The sequence below is a fragment of the Hipposideros armiger genome, unplaced genomic scaffold (assembly GCF_001890085.2).
Source record: "Hipposideros armiger isolate ML-2016 unplaced genomic scaffold, ASM189008v1 scaffold_249, whole genome shotgun sequence".
NCBI lineage: Eukaryota > Metazoa > Chordata > Mammalia > Chiroptera > Hipposideridae > Hipposideros > Hipposideros armiger.
This window is the reverse complement of record NW_017731599.1, coordinates 372949-398533: the sequence shown is the minus strand read 5'-3', so window position 1 is coordinate 398533 and position 25585 is coordinate 372949. Positions and strand designations below refer to the sequence as shown.

Below are 25585 nucleotides of genomic sequence, written 5' to 3'. Positions count from 1 at the left end.
AAGCGCTTGAACCCCACCCCGGGTGCCCCAACTTTTAAGGCCTGTACCTGAAAGAGGAACCCCCATAACATCTACATTTGAAAACCAGGAGGAACAGGGCTCCGGCCCGCGAGCCCCGCAGGCAGTATAATGAAGGGAGACACAGCGGGCATGCGGACTTACCGGGGCTCAGCGCAGACGGCGCAGAAGGAGGCTCATCTGCGCGTCTTCAGGTGTCAGCGTCAGCTTGAAGGGCCTGTGTCTAATTAAACCCACATCTAGGCACCTGGAGAACCACCTTCCAATTCTCCCTCTGCCTCCTCCAGCAGGCGGGAGCCATCCTATCTACAGGCACCGGGTCTCACAGGCCCTTGAGCGGGCGCCATCCATCATGGGATTTTTTTTTTCAATTAATTAATTTATTTTTTCCCTACACTAACGTCTTAAGTAGCCAATTTGGTTGCTATCAGCCATATAAGCAGCAAAGGACGACCTCCTCTTATTGGACTCAAATCTTGAAGTCTTCATTGACTGTTCTTAAAACTATTCATGTTCTTGTTAAGTCTAAAGAGACTTAGGGGGAAAAAAAGATTTAAATATCTAGGAAAACCATAAGGAACCAATTTCTGTAGGTTCTGTTGGGGGGAACAGAGTTTACTTGACATTTTAAACCTAAGTACTATAGGAATTGGGTAGATGTGGAGTTAGCACAGGTCTTTCCCATTTTTCTGGTTCCCTTGACCATCTAGGAAAGCCCCACAGAATGTTTTCCAAAATATTCCACAGGTTTGTATGACTACATCCATCTGTTCCTGTCACTTTGAGAAAGGCGGGACCTTGTGGATGGCGCAGTCTTTTATGTCGCTTGGTCAGCACTGGGCACGATTCCTGGGACAGTCTAGCGCCCTCAGCTTCCTCCAGTCCTGCCCTGTCCCCTGTCCTTTGTTCTTTGTATCAACTGCCAGTGACTTTTGATTCAAGAAGCTACCTTCTAGGCAGGAGCTGCTGTTTTTGTTTTTTGTTTGTTTTTAATGCAAATTGTCAAATAAAATATATTACTCTCTCTCAAAAAAAAAAAAAGAAAAAGAAAACGTCCCTGGGACACTGGGTGCATCATGTCTCCTCTACCTTCCCACCTGCCCCCAGCACTGACTCCCAGTCCCACCTCCTCCCACTGGTCCTCTCCTCCCTCTTATTTGGACCCTTCCCTCCACCTGCTGCCCCTGGCCCCAGCCGAGGGGCCCAGGTCCTCCTGATCTGTCATCTCAGCAGTGATGTAAAGGATGCAGTGCTCCAGAACTCGGCCACCATGGCCCTCAAGAGCCAGGTATGTCTGAGCCCGACCTAATAAGTTTCGACATCAGGTCCACCAACCAAGCATACCCAGATCAACACCCTGAAGCCGGAAGTGCTGAGCAACCTGGCAAGTGAAACTAACCTGACATCCCTACTGAACCATGGGAATTCCAGACCTACACTCTCAGCGTGGACAAAGACTCTGTGGCAGTCACAGTCCAGGCCACTGGATTCTATGCTACTAACATAAGCCAAGTCTGGGACACCAGCCTTAATGGTATGTGCAGCTATTGTCTCACTGTGATGAGCTCGTGGTCACAGATTCAGTGCTCCTCATTAAGAAGCTACTGCATATGCAGCCAGCACAGCACGCAGAGATCATCAAACACTTGGCAAAGCTCACAGAACACGTCCAGGTGCCCATGGCCCAAGCCAGCATCCTGTGGCTCACTGGTGAGTAGTATGAGTATGTCTCCAGGATTGCACCTGATGTCCCAAGAAAAATGGCCAAGTCCTTCACAGCAGAGGAGGACACCATCAAGCTGCAGGTCATCCACCTGGCAGCCAAACTCTACCTGACCAACTCTAAGAAGATCAAGCTGCTGACACAGTGTGTGCTGAGTCTGGGCAAGTACATCCAGAACTATGATATCCATGGCAGAGCACACTTCACCCATGGCAGAGCGTAGCTTATGGTCCTTTCTGAGCAGGCTGGAGCCCTCAGCCGCCATGCCAAGAAGCTCTTTTTGGCACCCAAACCAACCCCAGTCTTGGAGTCATCCTTCAAAGACTGGGACCACTTCCAGCTTCACTCACTGTCCCACCTGTTCAATGCCAAAGCCACAGTCTTCCAGGGGCTGCCACACTGGCCAGAGGAAGCCCCAGATCCATCTGTGGGCAACATGGAGATAAGTGAATGGACTTCAGAGCTGAAATTATGAGAAGAGGAAGGAGAGGAGAAACCCATCTACTCAGGCTCTGAGTAGGAGTCGGGCCCCACTGAGTCTTCAGACAGCACCCCATCCTGCACCCTCCCATCCTGAGCCCCAGAGTGATTTGCTCAGTAAGAGCAGCAGCTTGAGAGAAGCTAGGGGAGTGCAGCAGTGAGTTCAATAATGAAGACCAGGGTGGGGATGAGGCTCAGGCAGAAGGTTTGGCCTCGGATGACAGAGGCACTTCCAACAGTAACTCGCCAGAGTTGGGGGGGAAGCAGGTGGAAACTGCCTCGTGGAGGAAAATCACCACCTGCCAGCAGCAAAAGTGGCCCTGCAGCCAAGGGGATGTCCCTGCTTGAACTAGAGGACGTCACCCTGCCAGTGTCAAACCCCTGTCTCCACCCATGGTTGTGTCCACCAGTCCAATGCTGACCTAGAGGGCCTGACAGTCACTGACCCTCTCCTGGTGCCCTCCTGCCAAGTCCAGTCCTGGGAATTGGGAGGCAGGAGCTGCTGCACCACACACGTCGCTGGTGAGGGGTTGATTGTGGACTCTACCTTCAGCCATCAATGTTTCTCCAGGGACTCTCACTTGGTGTCATGCACACTCACTTCTCCACCAACTTTGATACCCCCATCAGAGGCCTGCACAGGGGCACCACTACACTGCCTGCTGGTATCAGCATCCAGGGATTTCCGGAAATAGAGTTCCTGGCACCAGGAGAATCTGCCACTGCTGTAGTGGGCATTCCTTTCTGTGACTCAATCTAGGTGGCCAACTTGCAGCTGTGCACCCAAACCTAACAGGTCTATGTCTAGCTTCAGCCACCCATTGGGGAGGTGATGGCCCCCAAGTTCATGAGTGAAAATGAGTTGAAGAAGGAACCAGGGCAGCTAACTGGTGTGAAGGAGATCACAGACACTTGCCGGAGTGACCACATTGTGGTGCAGAAAGTGACTGCCACTGCCAACCTGGGTCGTGTCCCCTGTGGAACATCTGATGAGAAGAGGTTTGCAGGGAGGATGCTGACCAGTGGAAACCTGGTCCTGCTGTCTCAGAGGCCTGGCACACTGGAGCTGCCCCACTGCCAGTTAACAGTGAGAGATGGCGATGGGCACCATGCTGGTGAAGGACAGGGTACAGGCTCTGACCCAGTGACTCCCAAGCTCTGTGACCTTTTGGAGCCCACCTTTCCCTCCCTCATGACTTCTGGGCTTTTAGCCCCAGTCTTTCTCTTTCATTCTGTTTTTCTCTCTTATATGAGACTCCTTGTGCCAGATGGCATCTAGGAATGTCCTCTCTCCTGGTCATCACCAGTCTCTCCCCGAAGTCCCCTCCCCATGGGTCCCTCAGTGACCTGTTCACAGGGAGACTGCAGCAGGTCTTTTTGGCCTGCCCAGCTTTCTGTAGCTATTTATGTAGAAAATCTCAGTAAAATGTCTTCTTCTTCCTAATACATATATTATACACATATTATGTATATACACATATATTATACACATACATACACACATATTACACACATATTCTATCACTTTGAAATCTTCTGCTTTTGTACTCAAAAGTAATACAAGACAGCTGTTTTTTTATGTATACCGGAGGTGCCAAAAAAGTGTATAAAAGCGGACACTTTGCTCAATGTTGCTCAAGCAGTGGTTCACCATAATCACAAGTGTCTGGACGCTGATGGTAACCATTTTGAGCACCTCTTGTATTGCACAAGTCAAACATGACTTGTATTCATCTTTTGTTATGGGTATATTCTGAGTATTACAATTTTAACACAGTTCTTTTCTTTCTTAAAATGTGTATACTTTTTTTTTGGAACCCTCTGTATATATGACAGATGTTAACTAGCCTTAATGTAGTGATCGTTTTGCAACATATACAAATAATGAATCACTATGTCGTACACCTGAAACTAATATAATGTTATATGTCAATTATAACTCAATTTAAATAAACAAACAAACAAACAAACAAATAGTGTATTTCCAGGCTCTAGTCCAGGAACACTGAATCACAGTATCTGGGAGTGAGCCTAGAAATTGTCATTGAAAAAGCGTCCAAGGAGATTTTAAAGCATAGTAAAGCTAAAACCAGTTAAAGTATGACTTGGACACCTCTTGTTTCAGCAGTCACCTTTTCTGCTCTGGGCTTTTCCATGCTGGACCAGCCCTTCAGAAGGAACCCTGGTAAACTGGGGCTGCAGTGCCAGAAGAAATGACCTAAAAGTAAATGAACTGAGGTCTCCAGAGGCTGCTTATTCTATAGTTGGCCACAATCAACCAAAGAAGCATCTAAGACACAGACAGTCCAGGAGAGGCAATCCTGGAAACTCAGGGAAGAGTGGAATTCCTGACCTTAAGGTGTTTACAATCTGACAGGAGGCAAAACTACACAACAAACTCATGTGAGGAGAAAAGAAAACCTACCCATCTCAACTACTTGGGTAATGTTTCGACTTTTACATCTGTTTTGACTGTAGAAATAAAACTCTAAATACAGTCTTTTTTAACCTCTAGTCTAGAATTTCCGTTATTTATCCTAAATGCATAACCACAATAAACTCCAGATTTTCTAGTCTCTAGTTTGGAAATTTAGTTTGATCTACTCTATGTATAAACATACTGTATTCTGGAGTGTCAAGGTATGTCTAATATATCCTAGTATATATATATATATATATATATAATATATTCAGATATCCTAGATTATTTTCCTGTTATTAAAATATTTCAGAAATTCTGTCACTTTGAAATCTGCTTTTGTATCCAAAAGTAATACAAGTCAGCTGGGTTTTTTTTAAAATTCTTTCATTGATTCTAAGTCATAAATTAAGAGTAATCTATAGCCTGTATACTAAAGATAGTTAAATCCGGGTCCCTTTTCTCAAGGACCACAGCATAGGAGATAAGGCAGCTATATAAATGACTATGTGCCCCAATTTGGGGGAATATATATATATATATATATATATATATATATACATACATATATTCACTATATAGTATACCTCGTGTCCTCTTTTCTTGACAGATAAGGATTTTAGAATGCATGAAAAGAAATTACAACACAGAAAGCAGTTCTATATAAGTTGGGTGGAGAGGGAACACGCATTTTAAACCAGCAGGGATGTGGGTAGACAACAGACAGGGCAAGGAATCCTATTTTAGTCATGGAGAGGTAAAGGACCCGTAATGATCTACTCAGTGAAAGGAATGTGCTCCTGAAATAGTCACTATCTGACATGCTCTTCCCATTTGATAAGTAAATTAACTGTGACACAATAGGATTTAGGGCATGGGTGAGGGAAGGAAGACGTGCTCTCAACACAGAAAGAAAATAGGGCTAGAGGAGAGAGTTGCTTTGCCCCACCAACTACAGACATGTCATTTGTGAACGGAAGCACCCATCAAAGACTTTTCAGCATGGAATCCTGGGATGCCTTCGTTTGTCACCCTGGCTGCTTCTCCTAGCTGTGGCAGGAGTCTCAGACGCTAATTGCCACCATGAGTTCCTAGATTTACACACGGAACACTATGACATAATCCCGGAGAAAGACAAGGAGATTGGGGAAGACAGATCTCTTCAGTCTTGCTGTGAAAGTAGAGATAAGCAAACCAAAAGCGAAACTGACAACTTTCCCTTTAATTGATTTAAATTAGGAATCCCTCCGACTTCCAAACTGTTTTCTAATTAAGTTCGATATGAATGATGGCCTATATTGTAAATGGTTGAAAGGTGAGTTTTCTAAAATGGTAATGAAGCAGGAATGTGATCTAGTTTTGTGGAGGAGTAATCTATATAATTCAGATGACATCTTTCAACATTGGGGGGGGGTGATTAGCTTATTTTAGGTTTTCATAAAACAATAAATCCCACCCAAAAAAAGGCCTTCCAAATGCTAAGGCTTATCTTAAAAATAATTTTAATGAGATTTATTTTTATTCATTTTAAAAATTAATATGTGTTCAGGAGAAAATATCTGGGATATATAAAATAGAAAAATAGGGAAAAAAAAGAGTACCCATAACATCAGATAAAGTCACTGATAAAAATGAACATTTTCAGTATACTTTTCTCATGCTTTACGTTTTAACCTGTACATAATTTTGATATCATACTAAATATTGTGTATATAAAGTATATATATTTTCATGGAATATAAAGCAAACATGTTTCCATGCTATTACAATACTTGCAAAGATAAATTTAACCCTTGCATAGTATTTCTTCATATAAAGCATAAGCCATAATATGTCTATTCCTCTCCTTTCAACCAAAAGTGCCATTTCCAAAGTGTATAGTATTTTGAATAAGGCTATACAATATGGATATTAATGTGGATATTTTAACTTTTTACTGTTTTTTTAAATTACTTTTTTGTTTGTTTGTTGACCTCTCAGGATTTATTTCCAGAAGTAATGTTCAGTGTATTAAGGGTTATGAAATATTTAATAGTTTGATGTATTTGTGACATTTTTCTGATAATATTACCTCAGTTTTTGCCTCACCATCAGGGTAAAACTGCCCATTTTGCTGTAAACATTCTCATATTAAATGTCCTCATTTTTACACTTGTTCATTTTTCACTAACACTGAAGCTGAATTTCTATTCATTTGATTGCTGAGAGGTAAAATATCTCCATAGGTATTTTTCAATCGGTATTTCTTCTCTTAGAAATTGTCTATTTAAATATATTTTTTAATACACGAAAACAAAGTTGACACTCCCTTACATTTAAAGGATGTGATTGGTTTGTGGATAGATTTTTCCAAAAATGTGTGCATGAACACTCACTCTTCTGGATGTCTGCCACTCACAAAAGTTCAGTACCGTTATCTCACACTAAACTATAACGTGAACTCCCTGATGCACACACTCCCCCTCCCACCCTTACGCCACATACTTCTTCCTCTCTTAGTAGCCTGCACAGCATTCGGGAGGAGTGGACAGTGGACCTTCCATGACTGCGCAGGTTGACTCAGAGGCACTGAGCACAGAGGAAGTATCCTAATTCTCCCCACATTGCTAAACACACACCAGTGAAGGGAACAATTTGAGGGCACCATCCAGAGACTGATTTCATTCTAAAAGGTGCTGAGATGGGAGAATTTGGTTTGATTCTCTGGGGGGAGAAAAACGGTTTAGGAGATGGTAAAAAGAGCTCACATGTGAAACCTCTGGTTAGAAAAATATTTGGGCTTCACAATGAGCTCATCTGAGATAAACAATTATATAAATGAATAAATAAAATGTACGTATTTCCTTTATAAGGGAGAATGCCGAAAATTCAATGAAATCAGCTTTGCACACCCTTCTTCTTTTTCTGCACCGACACTTTATTGTGATTTCAAAAGCGTTAGCTTTATTGTTTCTGCTGCTGCCCAAGATGACTGCCCATTAAACATGTAATTCAAATAACAGATATTCCTTTATGAGACAATGCACATATTCTTACCTAACTAATATAAAAGGGGATTTACTCTTGGCCAGTTCTATATAAAGTGAATTTCTCTATCAAAAAAATACTTTTTTTTTACTTTGTTTTTTAGCTAATTGCTCGGTAAATTTTGAGATCTCTTCTGGCAGGGGAAATTGAAGTAATTCAATAGGAAAATTACACCTAAAAATTCTATTTTTCAGCTCCTACTAACATGAAAATATAATAAGACTCAAAATAAATTTGAAGTATGAATATACCATGAACTGCTAGTAATAACGATATTTTAACCTGCTAAGAAAGTGAATAAATAGGATGCATTTCTCATCCGATTTCTCTCTCGGAGTTCTTGCCTCCATGTATTGTTCCACAGGGGACATTTATTTTCATTTATTTTCAACCTTCTGACTTGAGTTGCCCTGATTACAAAATAGGTTAATATTGCCTACCCCATTGCATCTTTGTGAGGATTACAAGACAATTATATGTAAATTAAATACCATAATGCCTAGCATTTGGTGGATGCTCATTACAATGCATTTCTATCAGGTCACCTTTCTCTTAAGTAATATAAATTATGTATAGCATAATCCATAATTTTTCAGTTGGGGAATAGAACCATCTGCTGTTTTAGCAGTTGAGAGAAAATGGCAAAACCTAAGAAGGTCTCCATTTTGAAAGCTTAAAGGGATCCGTTGATTTATTTTCCTCGACAATGTCCCTCTTTTTTAGAGAGGATCAATACAGTGAGATGTAGAAGAGAATCTCTCTTGTGATCATTGTTGAAGGGAAGTGTTAGCTGTGCTTTTAAAACACATGTGGCTAGCAGAGAGAATAGGGAATGACATTTTCGGATCCATAGCTTGGAACAAAATGGAATGTTTGAGGAAAATGCAGAGGGACCTATTAAGGGTGTCTCACAAATCAAGCCTTTGTTAGGTGTCTATGTGACTGTGAAGCTGTCAGGATTTGTTTAGCTAATGATTCTAACTTGTTAAAATTTTAAACAAGGCTTCTTTTGCTGCATTTCAAAGGATTCATAATATTCCTTCTATTATTTGTTCCTTCTGTTTGAAAAGATGATTTCACATGAATATTTATCGTTTAACAATATAAGGGCATTTATTCAACTCTGACCATCCATCCTCAAACCTAGCTTAGCTATATTCTCTTGTTCTAGCAGATTTCATCTGTTCTTTCTTTTCCTTGGAGTTCAAGACTTCTCGAATAAGTAAAGCACGCAGGTTTTGAGGAAGTGAACTGGAGGTGAAGAGGAGGAAGTGTCATTTGTCACTTAGGGGAATATGGTGAAATTGTTGAACATTTATGGAAACACTTTGCTAAACAATTTAGTTATCTTACCTTACTCAGTAGCCATTATAGTCCTGCAAGATAGTAATGATTTTCATACCCATTTTGCAGGTGAGGGAACTGAGCATAACTTATTCAATGTACACTTCTGATATGTTTTCAATAAACCCTGGCTAGTTTTTGAAAATAATGGCTATGAGACAGCTTCATCAGGTTTCATAACACAACCTGTTAGGTTCTGGACTTTCGTTTAATAGATGAGGGCACTGCAACTCAGGGAAGTTACTTAAACTCCCTCAGTTCACAAAGCTCAGGAATCAGCAAACTGCGGCTCGCAAGCCACATGCGGCTCTTTGGGTACGTACATGTGGCTCTGAAGTAAAATTGAAAATGAAAGTAAACCTATCGTAGTTTCATTTATAAAATTCTTAAAGGATATTATTCACATAATGTTGATTTTATTTGTTTTATGGCTCTGTAATAATTTTTAAATTGTTGTGAGGGACAGGATTGGACAGGACTCTTCCGTCTCAAAAGTTTGACGACCCCTGACATAGCTAACTAAGCAACAGAAATGGATTTGATCACAGATATATAAATTAGATCTCAAATCTATTTCATAGTTTTTCACTCTGTAATGTATCTCTTCTAGTACTTATCTGTTGCTGGTTATTCTAAGTGATAAAAATAATGGTAATAATAAAATTTGGTTCTTGCCTCAATATGCTTTGAGCCTATCAGGAGAAAGAAATCTGGTATTAAAAAATGTGTAGAGTCTATTGTATATAGTGATGATGGTCACCAGATAAAAACAGCAGAAAACTAGAGGATGGGTGGGAGGGGAAGGGTTTGAAAGAACTGGAAGAGAAATGGACTGGCCTCTAGCCACCATTCTAGAATGTTGCACTTAATTTGGTGCATAGGGTTACAGTACAATCAAAATATTGGGTTGTTGGGAAAGTCATGACGTATTTTTCCTATGTTTTTCGTTGCAAAAATGCATCATGACTTTTCCAACAACACAATACTTTGGTCTCCACCTATTAAGAGATTTGAATAAAGTGGATAGTAATTGTTCTAAAATTTAACTTAGGCATAATTTTTCTAAAAATGGTTTGCTGAGGACCAAATGAGTGGCGCATTGGTTGGGAGTTGGCTTGGGACGCCAGCTCTGAGCAGCAGGGCCCCGGTTCAGATCCCACATGAGGGCCAGTGATGCTGTACCCTCTACAGCTAAGATGGTGAACAACAACTTGACGTGGAGCTGGGCTGCCATGAGTTGCCGGGGGCAGCATAGGCTGCAGTGGGGCTGACCAGCAGCAGGCGTGCGCTTTCGTGAGCTGCCGTGAGCCACCATGAGTGGCTGTCCAATGGCCGATGAGTGACTGCCTCACCCGGGAAGAGCACAATGATCACAATACCAACATGGGCCAGGGAAGCGACGTCCTCCATAACTAGACTGAAGAACAAAAGGATAGCAACTTGTCTGTTCCCCTTCCCCAATTCCCCAATAAAATCTTTTTTTTTTTTCAAATGGTTTGCTGAGAAGTTTTAGAATAAAAGGAAAGAAAAATAATTGTGATGGGTCTTAATGTGTTTGGTATTTTTAACTACATGGAAGAATCTTTTAAAAATTTGCATATTATATTCCCTTCAATATAGAAACTACATTTGAAAACCAATTAATTATATGATAACTCTAAGAAATGCAGTTTGAATGATCCCCTAATTGTTCATCGGATTTTTACTTTTCCTGATTGTTTTACATTCTGGGGATTCGTGGATTAAATAAAATGTATATATAAAAAGTAGCCTGGTTTCTAATATCTAGCAGACACTTACTAATTTTTTTTCCCCCTTACGTAAAATGCCTGCTATTATTTTGCCTGGGACATAATGGGGACCCAAAACTCATGGCCCTCCCAAGTGTCCACAGATGGATACATAATGGTTAATAGATAACTAACTTTGTGTATTTTATTGTTGTCACAGGTTTGATTTCCAAGCAGAGGTTGAAGCACTCATTATTCTTCCCCTTCCTGCCCTCATTAGCATTATGACAATGACAAAGGAAGTTTCTTAAAGCTCTCCTCAGTGTGTCAGCTGTGAGCTATAAGAAACACTAGCTATAGACAGAAACAAAATACACATCAGCAATGATTTGTAAATAATGGAAGTTGCCACTGTAATTAAAGACCAGCTCAGCCAGGAAGGCACTGATTTTAAGTTTAATGAATAAATGAGGCACTCTGGTAAGATTTCACTTGCCTTTTCTGGCAAGCGAAATGTAAAAAGTAGCTTCTAAAATTTCACTGGAGAAGAATGAATTTTGGACATAAATATTTATCTTAGAAGAAAGATACTATTGAGAGAAGAGATGAAAATTATATCTAGGAGCAGAAGGACATGTGATGCAAAGGAAGATACTTGTATCAAAAATATTGAAGACCAGGAAATCCACTTGTGCTGTGACTTGGCAAAAGTTTAGGGAGAGAGAAAATAATCACTCGGGTGCCCTTGGACTTTGGAGAGATAAGGCTCTTTGTGTTTTCTGATGGACGGTGCTGCAAAAGAATCTTGTAATTGTCAAAATGCACATGTGAGTTTATCTTCTCAATTTGATTTGAAGTGTCATAGGGCAAGAGGGAAAGAAGAAACATAAATGGAAACAGAGCACCTTGTATTCACGATCATTACATGAGATAAATACACTTTTGAAAATTGAGAGTCAGAGATATTTGACCAATTGCTCAAGATCACAGAGCTAATACATGATGACTAAGGGTTCAATGCAAAGATTAGCATCTGGGTCATTTTGACTCATGAGTCCACAGTTTTCCATTATACTGCTCTGCCTCAAAGAAAGAGATTGGGTCTGATTTGCTGTCGGTTCACCATCTTCCCACCTCTCTTACAAAGCCCTAAGTGCTTACCACCCAGAGATCAGACATTTACTAAATACCTAAACTCCCAAACAGGTCTCCAATGCCCATTCAATGAATGCACCAGTCAAAGGGTTCTTATAATCCTTGAAAAAAATAACCAGTGTAGAGGAGTGGGTGGGCACTGTGCATTCAAACGCTGTCCTGGGGAGAGACTGCAGGACAAGTTCACCAAGAGTTTAACCTCCACTGTGGGGATAGATGCATCATACCAACAGGTCCCTGACACTGCTGCATGTTCAGCTCAGTGACAAACCTCCTTAAGCCAAGTTCTGAGAGTCTGGCTTCTGTCTAATTTGATTATATTGCTCTTAGGACAAATGTGAAAGTCACTTCTCTTGATGCTTAACAGTCATTTGCTTTGGCCTTTTCACTTGCTGAAATCCGCTCTCCTGAGAATGAGCTAAACATTATCACAGACAAAATAAAAATGGAGTTTCTAGGCCCTCAAGGTGAAAGGCCTGAGACATAAGGGAACACCCCTCTGCATAACTTTGTCCCTTACCCTTTCAGAGGTGATAAATCTACCAGGTATCCCTTCTATTCAGAAAGATTCAAAAACGTTCTGATCTGAAAAGTCTGTGGCAATATTATCAAAGCAATAAAACCAATATGATATTAGCATGATATTTAGCAGATTTTATTTAGATACTTGACACCTACAAATCTTAGGTTTTGTGTTAGTTTAGCTTATTTTAATGTGGTTTTGATTCAAATTCTGCTCTTCCACCAAGATCTGCATGCAATATTAAAGCTCCTCAGAAGTGGGATGGGAAAATGTGAAGTAGAGAAATGACAGTTCATATGTAATCTCATAATTAAAGATGATTTTCCCCCTAAAAAGATAAACACAGTTTGCAAACCTCTGATTTAGGACACTGATCCATTTCAGATATCAAGGAGATACAAATATATTACATTGCATTATATGTCATGTCATTACATCATGTCATATCGTGCCATGTCATCATGTCATGTTATATTTTGGTCCAGATAATTTTCAGGCACAGGACCATACTCCTTTCTCTCTGCTTTAATTTTTTTTAATTGAGGTATAATTAACATATAAAATATTAATGTCAGGTATACACCATAATGATTCAATATTTGTATACACTGTGACATGATCACCACAATATGTCACGTTAACCTCTGTCACCTTACATAATCACAAAAAACTGTGTTCTTGTGATGAGAACTTTTAAGATCTACTGTCTTAGCAAATTTCAAATATGCAATACAGTACAATCTTCTTCACCATAGTCACCACACTGCATCCCCAAGACTGATTTATTTTATAATCCTCTTATTTAAATAAGATCTCTTATATCAGGCCTTACCTATATGCAGTTTTGATATGCATACCAAATTATTTGGTGGGGTACTTAGTACAGCGTCAGAACCTTCTACACTCTCCTGGAAGACATGCTTTCACGTTTTTGTTTTTCCGTGGAGAACAGCGATTTGTATGATATTGTGATAAATACTTTGCCTTAAATATGTATTTTTTTATGTTGAAATTATTATTTTACCACCACCACCACAACAACAAAAAAACAACAGTTGCCCTCCCAGGTACAGATGTGTAGGAGTTGCTCTGTGGCAATTGTCCCTGGATGATTTGAACAGTTTCAGCTAGTGCTGCCTTCAGGCCAATTGCAAGTGGCTGCTGTTACCATTCATACCCAGGGCCTGGCCGCTTCAGGGATGTTTTAAATGTTAATGTAGCGACAACGTTGTCAGTTATCTATAGTATGTAAATAGGAAGGCACACCATCAATTTCACCACAATGAAACTGGCCTTGTTTTTCTAGGAATAGAAACATTGTCAGTTTCAGATTAATTTTAATAAGAATCAATGGCTCCTTAAATAAATGGCTGTTGACAAGCAACACTTTCAGAATCAAATAGTCTCAGATTGTTGTTTGTAACTTGGAGCAATGCCTGTATCCATTTATACCAATAGCTCATTAACTGACTCATATTTTATTTAAAGAGTCAGCTTTCTGTCATGTTGAGGGATTTTTTTTTTAATCTATTGAATACTACTTACTGTAGGCGAGACACTATACTAGGTACTTGACATCTTTTCCATCAAATTCTTCAGTATTATTGTGGAACAGGAACTATTGTCCTTAGTTTGTATTAGAGAAAATGAAACTAGCAAAGGTCTGAATGTTGCCACAGGACACGTGGCTGTGGTGAGCCGTGGGAAGGATATTTCAGAGGTAACTATTATTTACTGTTTCTCTGTTATATGCCAGCAGCTTCATAAGGGGCTTATCATTGAATGCCTCCAACCCTGCATGCAGAGATATGCTTTTAATTAAATGGAATTCACCTCTGTTTTTTTTTATATATAGAAAATTCATCAGATAATTATCAGCATAGGATCCTATGTTGAGCCATGATAACCTGGCAGCATGGTGAGGGCATGGGAGGGGGAATGCCAGTGTTTTTACAGAGATATCTTTTTAGTTAATAATATTCACAACTTTCATAGCTGATCACAACTCGGCATTTGAAAACGTTTTGATGCTGGAGTAGTGCATCGTAAACAGACATTTTGGAAGGTCCCTCTAGGCTCACAGAGTGCTTCAAGTGAACCAAAAGCAACTATGTCTCCATGTACCCTAAATTTCTCTAATTTAGCTGACAGAAAGTCTGTCAAGGCTGATGTAGCCAACCATGCCCCGGTTGATGATGACGGGCCTCTGTCAGAAATATGCTCCTCATTTAGAGACTAAATTCCTGAGAATTTGTTATTTTTGTTGGTTTTATAAAATTTCAAGTTTTAGGCCCTCGGCTAAGAAAATAAATGCATCCTATTTATCCATAGGCAATCAACCCAAGCATCCTTCAAGGGTAGCTTAGATCTTGCCTCAACTGGAGTCCCAGTCGTGGCAATCAGGTATCAATTTGAACTTGAATTACAGTCCCAGTGGTGAGAGGTCAGAGTTTCATCCACTTAGCAGTCAATCTCCTCTGCTCTATTCATTCAATTGTATTGAGCATGGTAACAGTTTTACACCCCTGCTGCTTTGCCTCCCTCCCTCAACACCAGCCGTGCTCCTCGCTATACAGACTTACACACCTACACCTCTACACACCAGTCTTCAAACAGTCCCCGTTTACACTAAAAATGCTCATGCGTGAACGCCTTTTTTGATTACACCTGTAGTGCTGTGACAGCCTGAGCATATGCTTAGGTCTCTCTCAAGTGGAAGCATGAACCCACTACTTTGGAAAACAGGACATTTGCTAGAGGAATGTGTTGAGCTTCAAACTGATGTCATTATTAATATCATGCGACAGGTATAGCGATACATACCCTTTACAAATTGGCTTATATAATCTTCAAACATAATTTTTGAAGTCGGTATCAACATTCCTTCTTTACACAGCAGAAACTTGTGTTGTTGTTGTTAGAAGCTAAGCTAGTAAAGGAGTCGTTATACCTTGAATAACAGCGGACCTGGAATTTGAATGTATTTCAAGGTTACTCCAAAAAAACATCTTTCAATTTAATGCGGCAACACTAGGAAGGTGGTAAACATAAAATAAAATAAATTCAAATAAAAAAAACCCCGAAAAGACGAAGGTTGTCCTTTAATTCCCTGGAGTTCAAATGCTCTTATTCAGAGGAGGCAGCAATGCATCTAGAAGGGTCAGATGCCAAAAAGAGACACTGATAATTACACACAGACACGAGATCCTATCCCTATCTTTGTAATCAGGTTGTTCTTATACTTTATACATTCTGGGTCCATATTGTGATGTCAGCTTCATATATAAAGAAGTACCTGCTAGATAACAGTTTCAAACATTCTGGATATCCATTGCTTGTTCCTTGAGCTCAGCTCTCTGCCCTTCATGATCCTTCCTTGTCTCCAGGTCTGACATACATGGATTATATCAACAAGGCCTCTTTGTGTTTGGAACCCCACTGAGCACATCCAGTGGGAGGACCTGGCGGGGCACTGGTGGGTGAGAAGGGATAGGGATGGTGGTATTTATACTCTTGGCTCCCTACCTGCTGAACAGGAAGTGTGTATGCGATCATTTTCCAAAGGCCACGTTTTTTTGTCTGGGGTTCCTCTCCTCTAGCGACAGCTTTTCTCGGGTTCCAATAATGCCTCCTCCTTACAGCTCAGGCATAAGAATGACAATGCCTCCTGTCATGTCTAAACCCAGGGTGATTCACCATACTTTATTCATTTCCTATAATCTTAATGACATCTTTATAAACAGCCCTTTCATTACACTCTCTTTCATTATTCCTTTTGCATTCAAATTGCCCTTTCTGTGCTGGGACCCTGATTCAATTATTATAGAAGACCTTAGATGCCAGTTGAAGAGGAAACTCTGAGACTCTATTACATTCCTCATAAAACCCTAAAAACAAACAAACAGAAAAAGATGAATGAGGTGATCACCAACCGAGGGAACGCCTATGGAAAATTATTGTACATAGTGTTTTCCCTGTAACCATAAACACAATCCACAGACACGCATGTTGCTCTCAGCGAAATAACATGGATTTTTTTGAAAGTCTAACTAAATCTATGCAGAATTTTCACTCAGCCAAATATGTGTGACCCCTAATAAATCTGTTTTGCATTTGTCCTAATCCTTGCACCACATGGTATTGTGTTAAAAAACAAAATGGAGTCCAGCAAATAAAAGTCATAACAGAAAAATTTCAAATACACTTGCATCTCTTAGAGAATATTAAAGGGGGTCTAATTAATATCCCAAAGCAACACTTCATCCTATATGTATGTTTCATTTACTTCCAAATCCTCTCTCTGTCCAGCAGTAGTCATAATCATTCATATATTAAAAAAAAACCTTTCCTTTAATGTCCAGCCTATGCAGACCTTATCATTTTCTATCCCTTTCTATTTCTGCTTGCTTCTCGATTCTTTGTCCACTCTTTGTCATTATTCATCTGTTATAAATTTCATATCATATCATTCAAAATCCTACTCAAAGATAGAACTCATTTAAATGGGTAGAGAAAGGAGAAAGATAACTGGGAAAACATTCAACAAAGTTTCTTTTTCTCCCCCAGTGGAAAATGTGTTGCTGTGTCAGGATGGTATGTGTGTTGCACAAACGTTTCTATGCAATTTCGGTTTCCAAGGATCCTTAGAAACAGTGACGCTCCTTTGTGGAGATACTAGACACTCAGAAAGTAGGGCCTCAAATTTAAAACAAACAAAAATTAACAAAAAGAAAAATAAAAAGCAGAGAAGAAAAACATATATTCAAAAAGCCCAGACATAGCCATTAATAACTTTCTGAATCATGTGTACTATACACAATCACATATTATTTTATATATCTATATATCCTCTGTGTACACATACATGTACATATATAACTTTTGTTTGGACCTATCGGTCATTTTATACGCTTCACAATTAGATTTTTTGAACTGTTTTAAAAATATTCCATTTTAAGTCTTGTTATAATTTATTTGCCAATTTCCTCTTAAACTGTTTCCCTCTTAAACTGAAATAATGGTTGAATGTTACTTCAATTTTTAAACACTATATCTGCTATTTAATCTAGCATTTACCCATATATATGATCACTTCCCTGATATATTACTAGACAAGGATGCACTGGGTCAAATATTAGAAAAATTTAAGTCTTCTAATTTACATTGCCAAGGGGGTTTCTAGAGATGTGGCATCAGTTCACACTTCTACCCACAAAATATAAGTAAGGCTATTTCTCTATAAAATCCCCAGCAATTTATCAAGTGCTAGTTAAATAAGTAAAAAACGGCATATTGTTATTTCATTTGCATTGGTATGAAGTTTATTATGTATTTCACAAGTTTATTGACCATTTGCATTACCCACTTAGAAACTCTTCCATTAATAATATCCTTTGCCTATTTTCCTATTGACAAAATTTTTATTAAAGTTTATAATGCTTCAAATTAGGGCATTATTTCTTTGTCATTATTTTTGCATTTTTGTGATTTCCTATTAATGATATTTTTTAGCATTTAGCTTTCTACCCTAATATGTTTCTTAAGAATTCCATAACTATTATAAAGTACTGTTATTTTTCCTAAATGTGCGGATGCTTGTCTGTGTTTATATTTTCATAGATGTCATCTGTTTTACATACAAACTTTTTATCAGATAAAGCATTGTTGGTACATAATAGGAAAGAATAATATAACTCAATCTGTAAGTTTCCCCTAAGTTGTAGAATTATTTAATATCATTTGTTGGGTTGTGATAGTTCTCCCCCTGTTTTGTAAAACATAATAAATGTTTCTGTATATTCCAAATTGGTTGAAGTCCTATTCGTTTTGTTCCACTGATCAGCTTGGTTTCATGTATTATGTCCAAGTTTTTAAAGTCATTTTCATTTTAGAGTATGTTCTTTGCTGATAGGAAAAGATTCTTTAGTCTTCTTTTTCACAATACTCTCAATATTTCTGTTCAAAAGACTCTTTTCATTATATTTTTAGTAATTTCTAAAGATATCATGATACCACTGAGATTTTGAAGAGTTTCTAGAAAGAAAATATATATATATATATATATATATATATATATATATATATATAGGCACTGGGAATGCCAAAGAAATGTTTACGCCTGACTTGTATTCATCTTTTGTTATTGGTGTATAATGTGTTACAATTTTAATACAGTTTTTCCTTTCCTAAAATGTATAGTTTTTTGGCACCCTCTGTATATAATGCTAATGATGATGGGTATTCCCCTGCAGCAGACAGAAACTCAAGTCCTCTCCATTTATTCCTATGTTCTTTTATATCCCTTGGTAAGGTCTGAAACACTTTTCACACATATACTGGTTTTCATCAGGATTATTCTTAGATAATTTATATGTCATTGATATTCTGAATATTTTTCATTACATTATAAGCTATTTTGGGAAAATAGGAAACACTTTTAAGTTGAATTTTCTCTGATTAATATACTAAACCAAAATTTATTTGAAACAATGTAAGATTCCTTTGAAGAATGTTACCTGTGAGTATTTTGAATCTGTCACCCCTATTTCCCAGTACATAAACTAATGCCTGTACAAAAACAAGATACAAAACTGATTAAATAGACAACTCAACAGCCAATGATTGAATGTATAAATAAATTCTATATCTTATTGAAATGGTAAGAATTTCCAAAATTCTATTATTAAAGATGTCTCATATCCTAATCGTTATTTCCCTTAATCTCTATTTCAAAAGTAATGCCTCTTTAGTGCAGGTGTGCCTCAAATATTGCACTCAATTTCTCGGGTTTGTAAGCCCCCCAAACACTCCAGTCTTTAAATACTGCATGCATATGCCGTATGCCTTTCCCAAGAATAAGGAATTCCTTTTAAAAAATCAGTTTATCAAAGGAAACCTATTTGGCCCTCAAACAATGAAATGTCAGAATGTATCTTATTAATCTAAGTAGTATTTTGGCTGCCTATTTATCCCTTTATGAAAGAAGTCTAGAAGAATAAGAATTTGTGAGAAATGACAATTGGCTTTATAGAGTACATCCCATTATTCAGTAAATATCTCATTATTAACCAATGCACTATTGACTTGCTCTAGTAGATTAATAAGTTAACTAATATTAAAACAATGATATATTGTTGGGTTTACCTTCCATAATTAAGCAGGGTTAATATTTTGACAATGTGGTTGTATTAAGTTTTTGGTGCTTGATGTAGTGTTTTTATAATTATATCATTAAAATTGTCCTAAGAGTATTTTGTTGGTTTTATTTCCATATTGTTCATATCTGTGTATTAAAATAAATTTAGATAGAGATAGAATCACTTATATAATTTACATAACATAGCAATAATACCTTCAATGTTTGAAACTTTCACAAACATTACAAGCCTAGAGCTTGTTTTGAAGGAAGTATTTCTTAGATAATCTATTAAAATGTATTTTTAAAATTTGTATATATTTCCTTTTTTACATTAATTTCTAGTCTCCCCCTATCTATTACCCTTCTTGGATACAATTTCTATCTAATAGTTCCATTTGGATTCTCTATAAGATCAAAAGTCTAATCTGACACATAACAGAGGTGGAGTCAGGATAACTTGAGCTCCCCCTACAGTATGAATTGTGCATTACCCTTAAAGAGCACTGTGACATAGCTATCTTTAAGGAGAAACAAAAAATCAGTAATTTCAAGTACCTCATACTGCCTAATATAATGCACTATGCTTTGGTAGCCTCTTCCCCCCCTGAAACATTCCCTTTGAATGATTTTGAGCCCAACCTTTGAAAATTTGAAACCTACCTGACCCCCTGGTTGTATCTTCTTACTCTGGAACTTGTGATAGGGCAAAAAATGGTCATGCAACCCAGGTTAAGTGTGGAGTGAGTCCTTCCTTGTTTTTACATGATTGGAGAAAAGAATATGCTTTCCCTTTTTGCTTCATTATTAAACTGGGAGGAAGGGACTCTAGAGCTGATAGCAAGCATCTTTTTTCTCGCATAAGGAGAGAGCTTTTCTGCAGAATGAAGCCAGGAAAAGACAAACAATGATAAGAGAGAAAGATGGAGGCCAAAACCTTTAGGATAGTCACTTCACATCAGCTTCTGGGGCTCATGCTTTGATTCTGTGAATTTCCCCAGTTTCCTCTCAGATCAAGTACTCTATGCATTATGGCTTACCCTTGGTCAAGTTGGATTTTAGTTCCTTGCAATCACAGGGTTGTAAATGTTGCCATGCATCCATTAAAAGCCCTGTTAATGAATATTAACACAAATTATACAAATTTATAGTAATCTCACTGGCTTATGCTTTGTGAAATGGACTGTTCTCTCTTTTTTTGAACATTGTGACAATCCTTCATCTCCAAGTTTATTACACCTTGTCCATTCTCCAAGGCTAGTCAGAGATTCGTAAGAGCATTATCTAGATGTCTACACAAACTCTTCTCTCAAAGAGTGATGATAATGGATTTGGTGAAGAGCAGTTAAGGAAGTTTAATAGTTCAGCAAGTGGGAATTCTCAAATGCCTGTAAGGCAGTATCTGCTGCACTCTTGCCCAGGCTTGTCCCCTCCCTCACTCCTGCAGTGTACTTTTCTGTAGTCCTTTGACCCGCCCCAAATTCTGGAATGCAACTGCATGATACATTGTTTTACTTGAATAAAACGTTTGGCAACTATTTCACTGTTTAATTGAAATGAAACCACTGACAGGTACATGTAGTAGGCAAATAAGGAAGTTCCTCCTGACTTACTTACACTCTCACAATAGATTCATTTCATCATTCTCGTGAATGATGAAATATGTAACTTCCCCTTAATGTTATATCTTACGAAAAAAAGAAAATCTACACTGCAGACGTGCCATCTCAACTTTAGCGTGTTTCAGCATTTTCATTTCACTGGGCTAGGGACCATGAAACACGGTCCCTTGCCTTACGATGGATGCTCTCGAATGGAGGTGGCATGCTCACCAGTAGGGCGACAGTCACAGTTGCCTGATCTGCACAGTCCATCCTTTCCTTTGGAGAAGCTAGAAAGAACCTACCTACTCATCGGTCAGTCTTAACCTTAAAGTCATTTTCTCTCAAAGTCTTCAATGTGGCCACAGACTAGGTTAAAAATAAGCTGAATTGCACATTCTGAACATTCTTACCTACAATTACCTATTCAGTAACCTTCCTCCATCTTAGACTATAAAGCCTGTGAAGTCAAGCACCATGTCTGATTTGTCTATGTATCAAGTACACGTGTTTTATTTACTTATAAAGAAATGCCACGGCTAAATTTTTTTTGATAGGGGTAAGCACAGAGATCTATCAGCAAAAAGGATGAAACCCACCTTGTTAATCCAAGTAAATAAAAATAAACTAAATAGTCACATCACGCTGAATATATTCTGAAAGAAGCATGACTTTTTACACATTTACATGACATCACACAAATTCCAAGAAAATATTTGGGTCTGTAAATGGAGCATATACAATATGAATTCTTCTCTAATTAATATTACACAAATACTCTGTTCTGGGAGCGTTAGGGAATGAGTTGTCTCTCATTATTTTCACTGCAAATGTTACAAGGGAATCTACAATGCAAATACTCTTTCAGAACTCTGAACTAAGTCCAAATGTTTTCTTTGAGGGTGGGGTAGAGTGGAAGTGCAGACAGAGTGTAAATACCAAGCAATGAAAAAAAAAATCTTTCTTAGCACTTGGTTATGGAGGTTACAATGCAAGGACACTGAGAGAGGCAAGGGATTAAGGAGGAAATTCACAGCAGGCAGATTGCCTCTTATGTCTTTCAATTCATTCATGTGTGAAACAATATCATATCATAAAATGAACCATTAGAAAGCCAGAAAATGAAGCATATGGGAAATAAATTCCTGAACCAGGCCAAGAAACAGGTGTGTGTGTGTGTGTGTGTGTGTGTGTGCGCGCGCGCGCGCGCGTGCGCGCACGTGCGCGCACGCCCGCACAAACAATGTGTAGAAACTGGAAATCTACATATTCTCAGTACTATATATGCTAGGTATATTTAGAACCACAAACAGTTCTGAGGAAGGTGTTCTTGGTGTTTTAGGGATGATGCCATTTCAGAGGGCCTATTTTAGGATCATCAACTACAGAACCCACTCTAACCTCACATTTAGGCAAACACATCTGAGCGGTACAATCTGACAAACATGTATTTGTCTGAGTTAGTTTTCCATTGATTGCTCTTCAGGCATTTCGAAACTGAAGTCGAAGTCAGCTTACAAAGATAAGTCAGTGACTGTCAATTTTAGCAAATGCAAACAATTTTGTAATTCAGTGTCACAGTGACTAGACAATACCCCAGGCCCTAAGCTCATACTGAGCCATCTCCTTTCCTCACAGGGCCTTGCACAGAGTAACCCACTTAAGGCAATTATGCCTCTAGTTCCACCTATTTCCTGGACTCTCTTTCCAATTTCTGCATCTCTAGAATTATAGCTCTTATTCTTACTTATCATATAGCTTACCCTGAAACACTGTGTCACATCTAGCTCCCTTCTTAGTTTTTCTTTTGTCTTCAGCACTTTATTTTTATTTTTTTGATCCATAGCCCCAGCATTTCCTAGTTGTGTGAACTTACAAATATCCCTTAAGCCACCTAAACCTCAATTTTACCATCTGTAAAATTGGTGGTGGTGTGCAAATTACTCCTCCAGAAAAATCCAATATAAACACCCAGGAAATCTGAGATGGCTTCATGGAATATAACAACACGACCTTAACAAATGTCCATTTCCTCTTAATTAATGACTACTCCCTCCCAGATTTTGCCATAGCTCAGATGCGGTGGGGTAGGCATGGAGGAGAAGGAAAAGAAAAAAAACCAAAAGGCACAGACTCAAAATTCATTAAAAAAATAACCAGGGTGAATCCAGAGAATATAGAAAAGAAGGAAACAAAAAACAATGGAGACAATCAACTAAACCTAAAACTGGTTCTTTAAAAAGGCTAAAAAAAAAAAAAAGAAAAGAAAAGCCTCTGCTAAATTTATCAAGGATGAAAGAGAACAAGAGAGAGCACAATTGAACCTGAATGAAAGGGGCCCCTAAAGCTATGGAGTATCTTGGTTACTCAGAGAAGATTTCTAAACACAACCTTCTGCTAATCAGTTTAAAGCTTTTTTTCTCTAGAAATGTTTATTTCATTTCTTTCCAGGAATATATTTTTTTTAAACTGAGCATATACATAATTATTAAAGAAAAGTAATAGACAGAAAAAATATTCTCACAGAGAAAAATAACACTAAACTCGAATTGTTTGATAGACAAAAAAGTCTAGTCTCTACTACTATATTTTGTCCAGATTAGTATTATCAGCAACAACTGAAAACCTAGATATAGAAATGCAGGCTTTAGTCATGGTGAATTATTTTGGGGAGATGATTTGCACACAAAAAAAGCATTCAGCTTAATTTACTTACAGTCCCTGGTTGACACTGTCTCCTGTCATCAGAGCCAAGCCCATTCATCCCCAAACAAAAACCACAACTTCCTCTATTTCATAAACTGTTGAGGGAAGCATTATCTCAACTGCCATAGTAATTATATTTAAATAGATAATTTAAGAGAATGAAGAAAAAGGCATTATCCCTAAGAGAAGGGAGCAAGTGTTAATTGTAGAATATATACAAGTGAATGCAGGAAAATAGAGAAGACATGGGAGCCACACTGAATGGAGATGAAATCAAGGAAAAATTCCAGAGAGGAGTTGTGTTTGATTGACTCTTAAAAGATAAATGAGAATTTACAAGCTAGGGAAAAGAAAAGTTTTGGAGATAGCATTTGAGACAGACAAATGGAATGTACTAAAGATAAGAGGCACGAAAAAACATGTTTGAGGGGTGATAGAAACACACCACAATTGTGGCTACTGATAGCTCCTTCAATCCCTCTTGCTATGGACGGAATTGTATCCCCTCAAAATTTCTATGTTGAAGCTCTAAGCCCAAAGTGACTATATTTGGAGATAGGATCTTGAGGAGATAATTAAGGTTACATGAGATCCTAAGAGTGAGGAGGCCTTATCCAGCAGGATTAGTGTCTTTGCAAGAAGAGGAAGAGAAACCAGAGCTCCCTGGCTCTCCACAATGTGAGGGCTGCCAACTACAAGCCAAGAGAAGAGGCCTCAGACCAACGCCTCCATGGCCAGGATGCTGACCTCGGACTTGCCAACCTCCAGAATTTTGAGAAGTAAATTTCTGTTATTTAAATCATCCAAACTCTGGTATTTTGTTGTGGCAGCTCAAGCTGGCCACTACACCTGTCAAAACTGTACTAGGTGAAGAGACAGAGGAGAAAGAATTCAAATGAACCTAAGTTTAGGTGGGTCGGAAAGGAAGAGGCATCTAGCTGAAGGGGATGGGGGATTGTTACATCTGGAAGGGTTCTTAGGGATCTCATTTTCAGCTGCTTCATTTTACAGTCAACGAAACTAAGATCCAACTTTGCCTAAGGTTATACCTAGAGCTAGCGACCTAAAACTGAAGAGCCGTGGGAAGCACTTAGATTTTCTTTGTGTATGCAGATACCCATGTCTCTGGAGATAGCAGGGCGGTATCATCTTTGAGAAAAATTCTACTTTCCTCTGTACTCATGTGAAGTTCTGTCCTTATTCACTCTTCCTGATACAGCCTGATGCCCTCACTGAAGCAGTAGATTAATTACGAAGAACCATCCGGCTCGGCAGTGACATCCCCGAGGCAAAGGCTGCCTCTCTGCCTGGTGCCAGTCTCGGTGAAGGTCTGAGACACGCCATGTTTTCTGACATTCTGGGCCTTGTGGCCCCTCTGCCTGGGGCTGATTCAGGGGGAAGAGGGGTGACTTTTACAAACAAGACGCCACTTCCCCACCAGTAGGCCTGCTGTTGCTGTTGTTTTCAATCCTCCAAAGGCGGGATCTGCCATATGCTCACCTACCACTGCCCCAGGACAGCAGTGAATGAATGACTAGATCACTGAGAGGAGCAGGAGCCAGCAGAATTAAAGAATAGAACTGGCATTAAGCCTAATCAGGCAACAAGGAAAGGCAAGCACTGTGTCATAAAGGAACGGAACCCTTGGGCCCAAATGCTGCTATCCTAAGGACTGAGATTCTGTTTCCACTATGCCCCAAGCAATGCCCAAAACAGTCAGAAAA

The 25585-nt window shown here is 38.8% G+C and overlaps 1 pseudogene; it reads left to right on the top strand.

Moving 5' to 3' along the window:
* Positions 1–150: 150 nt before the first annotated feature.
* Positions 151–3369, top strand: LOC109389919 (AP-3 complex subunit beta-2 pseudogene; annotated as a pseudogene).
* The last annotated feature ends 22216 nt before the right edge of the window (positions 3370–25585 follow it).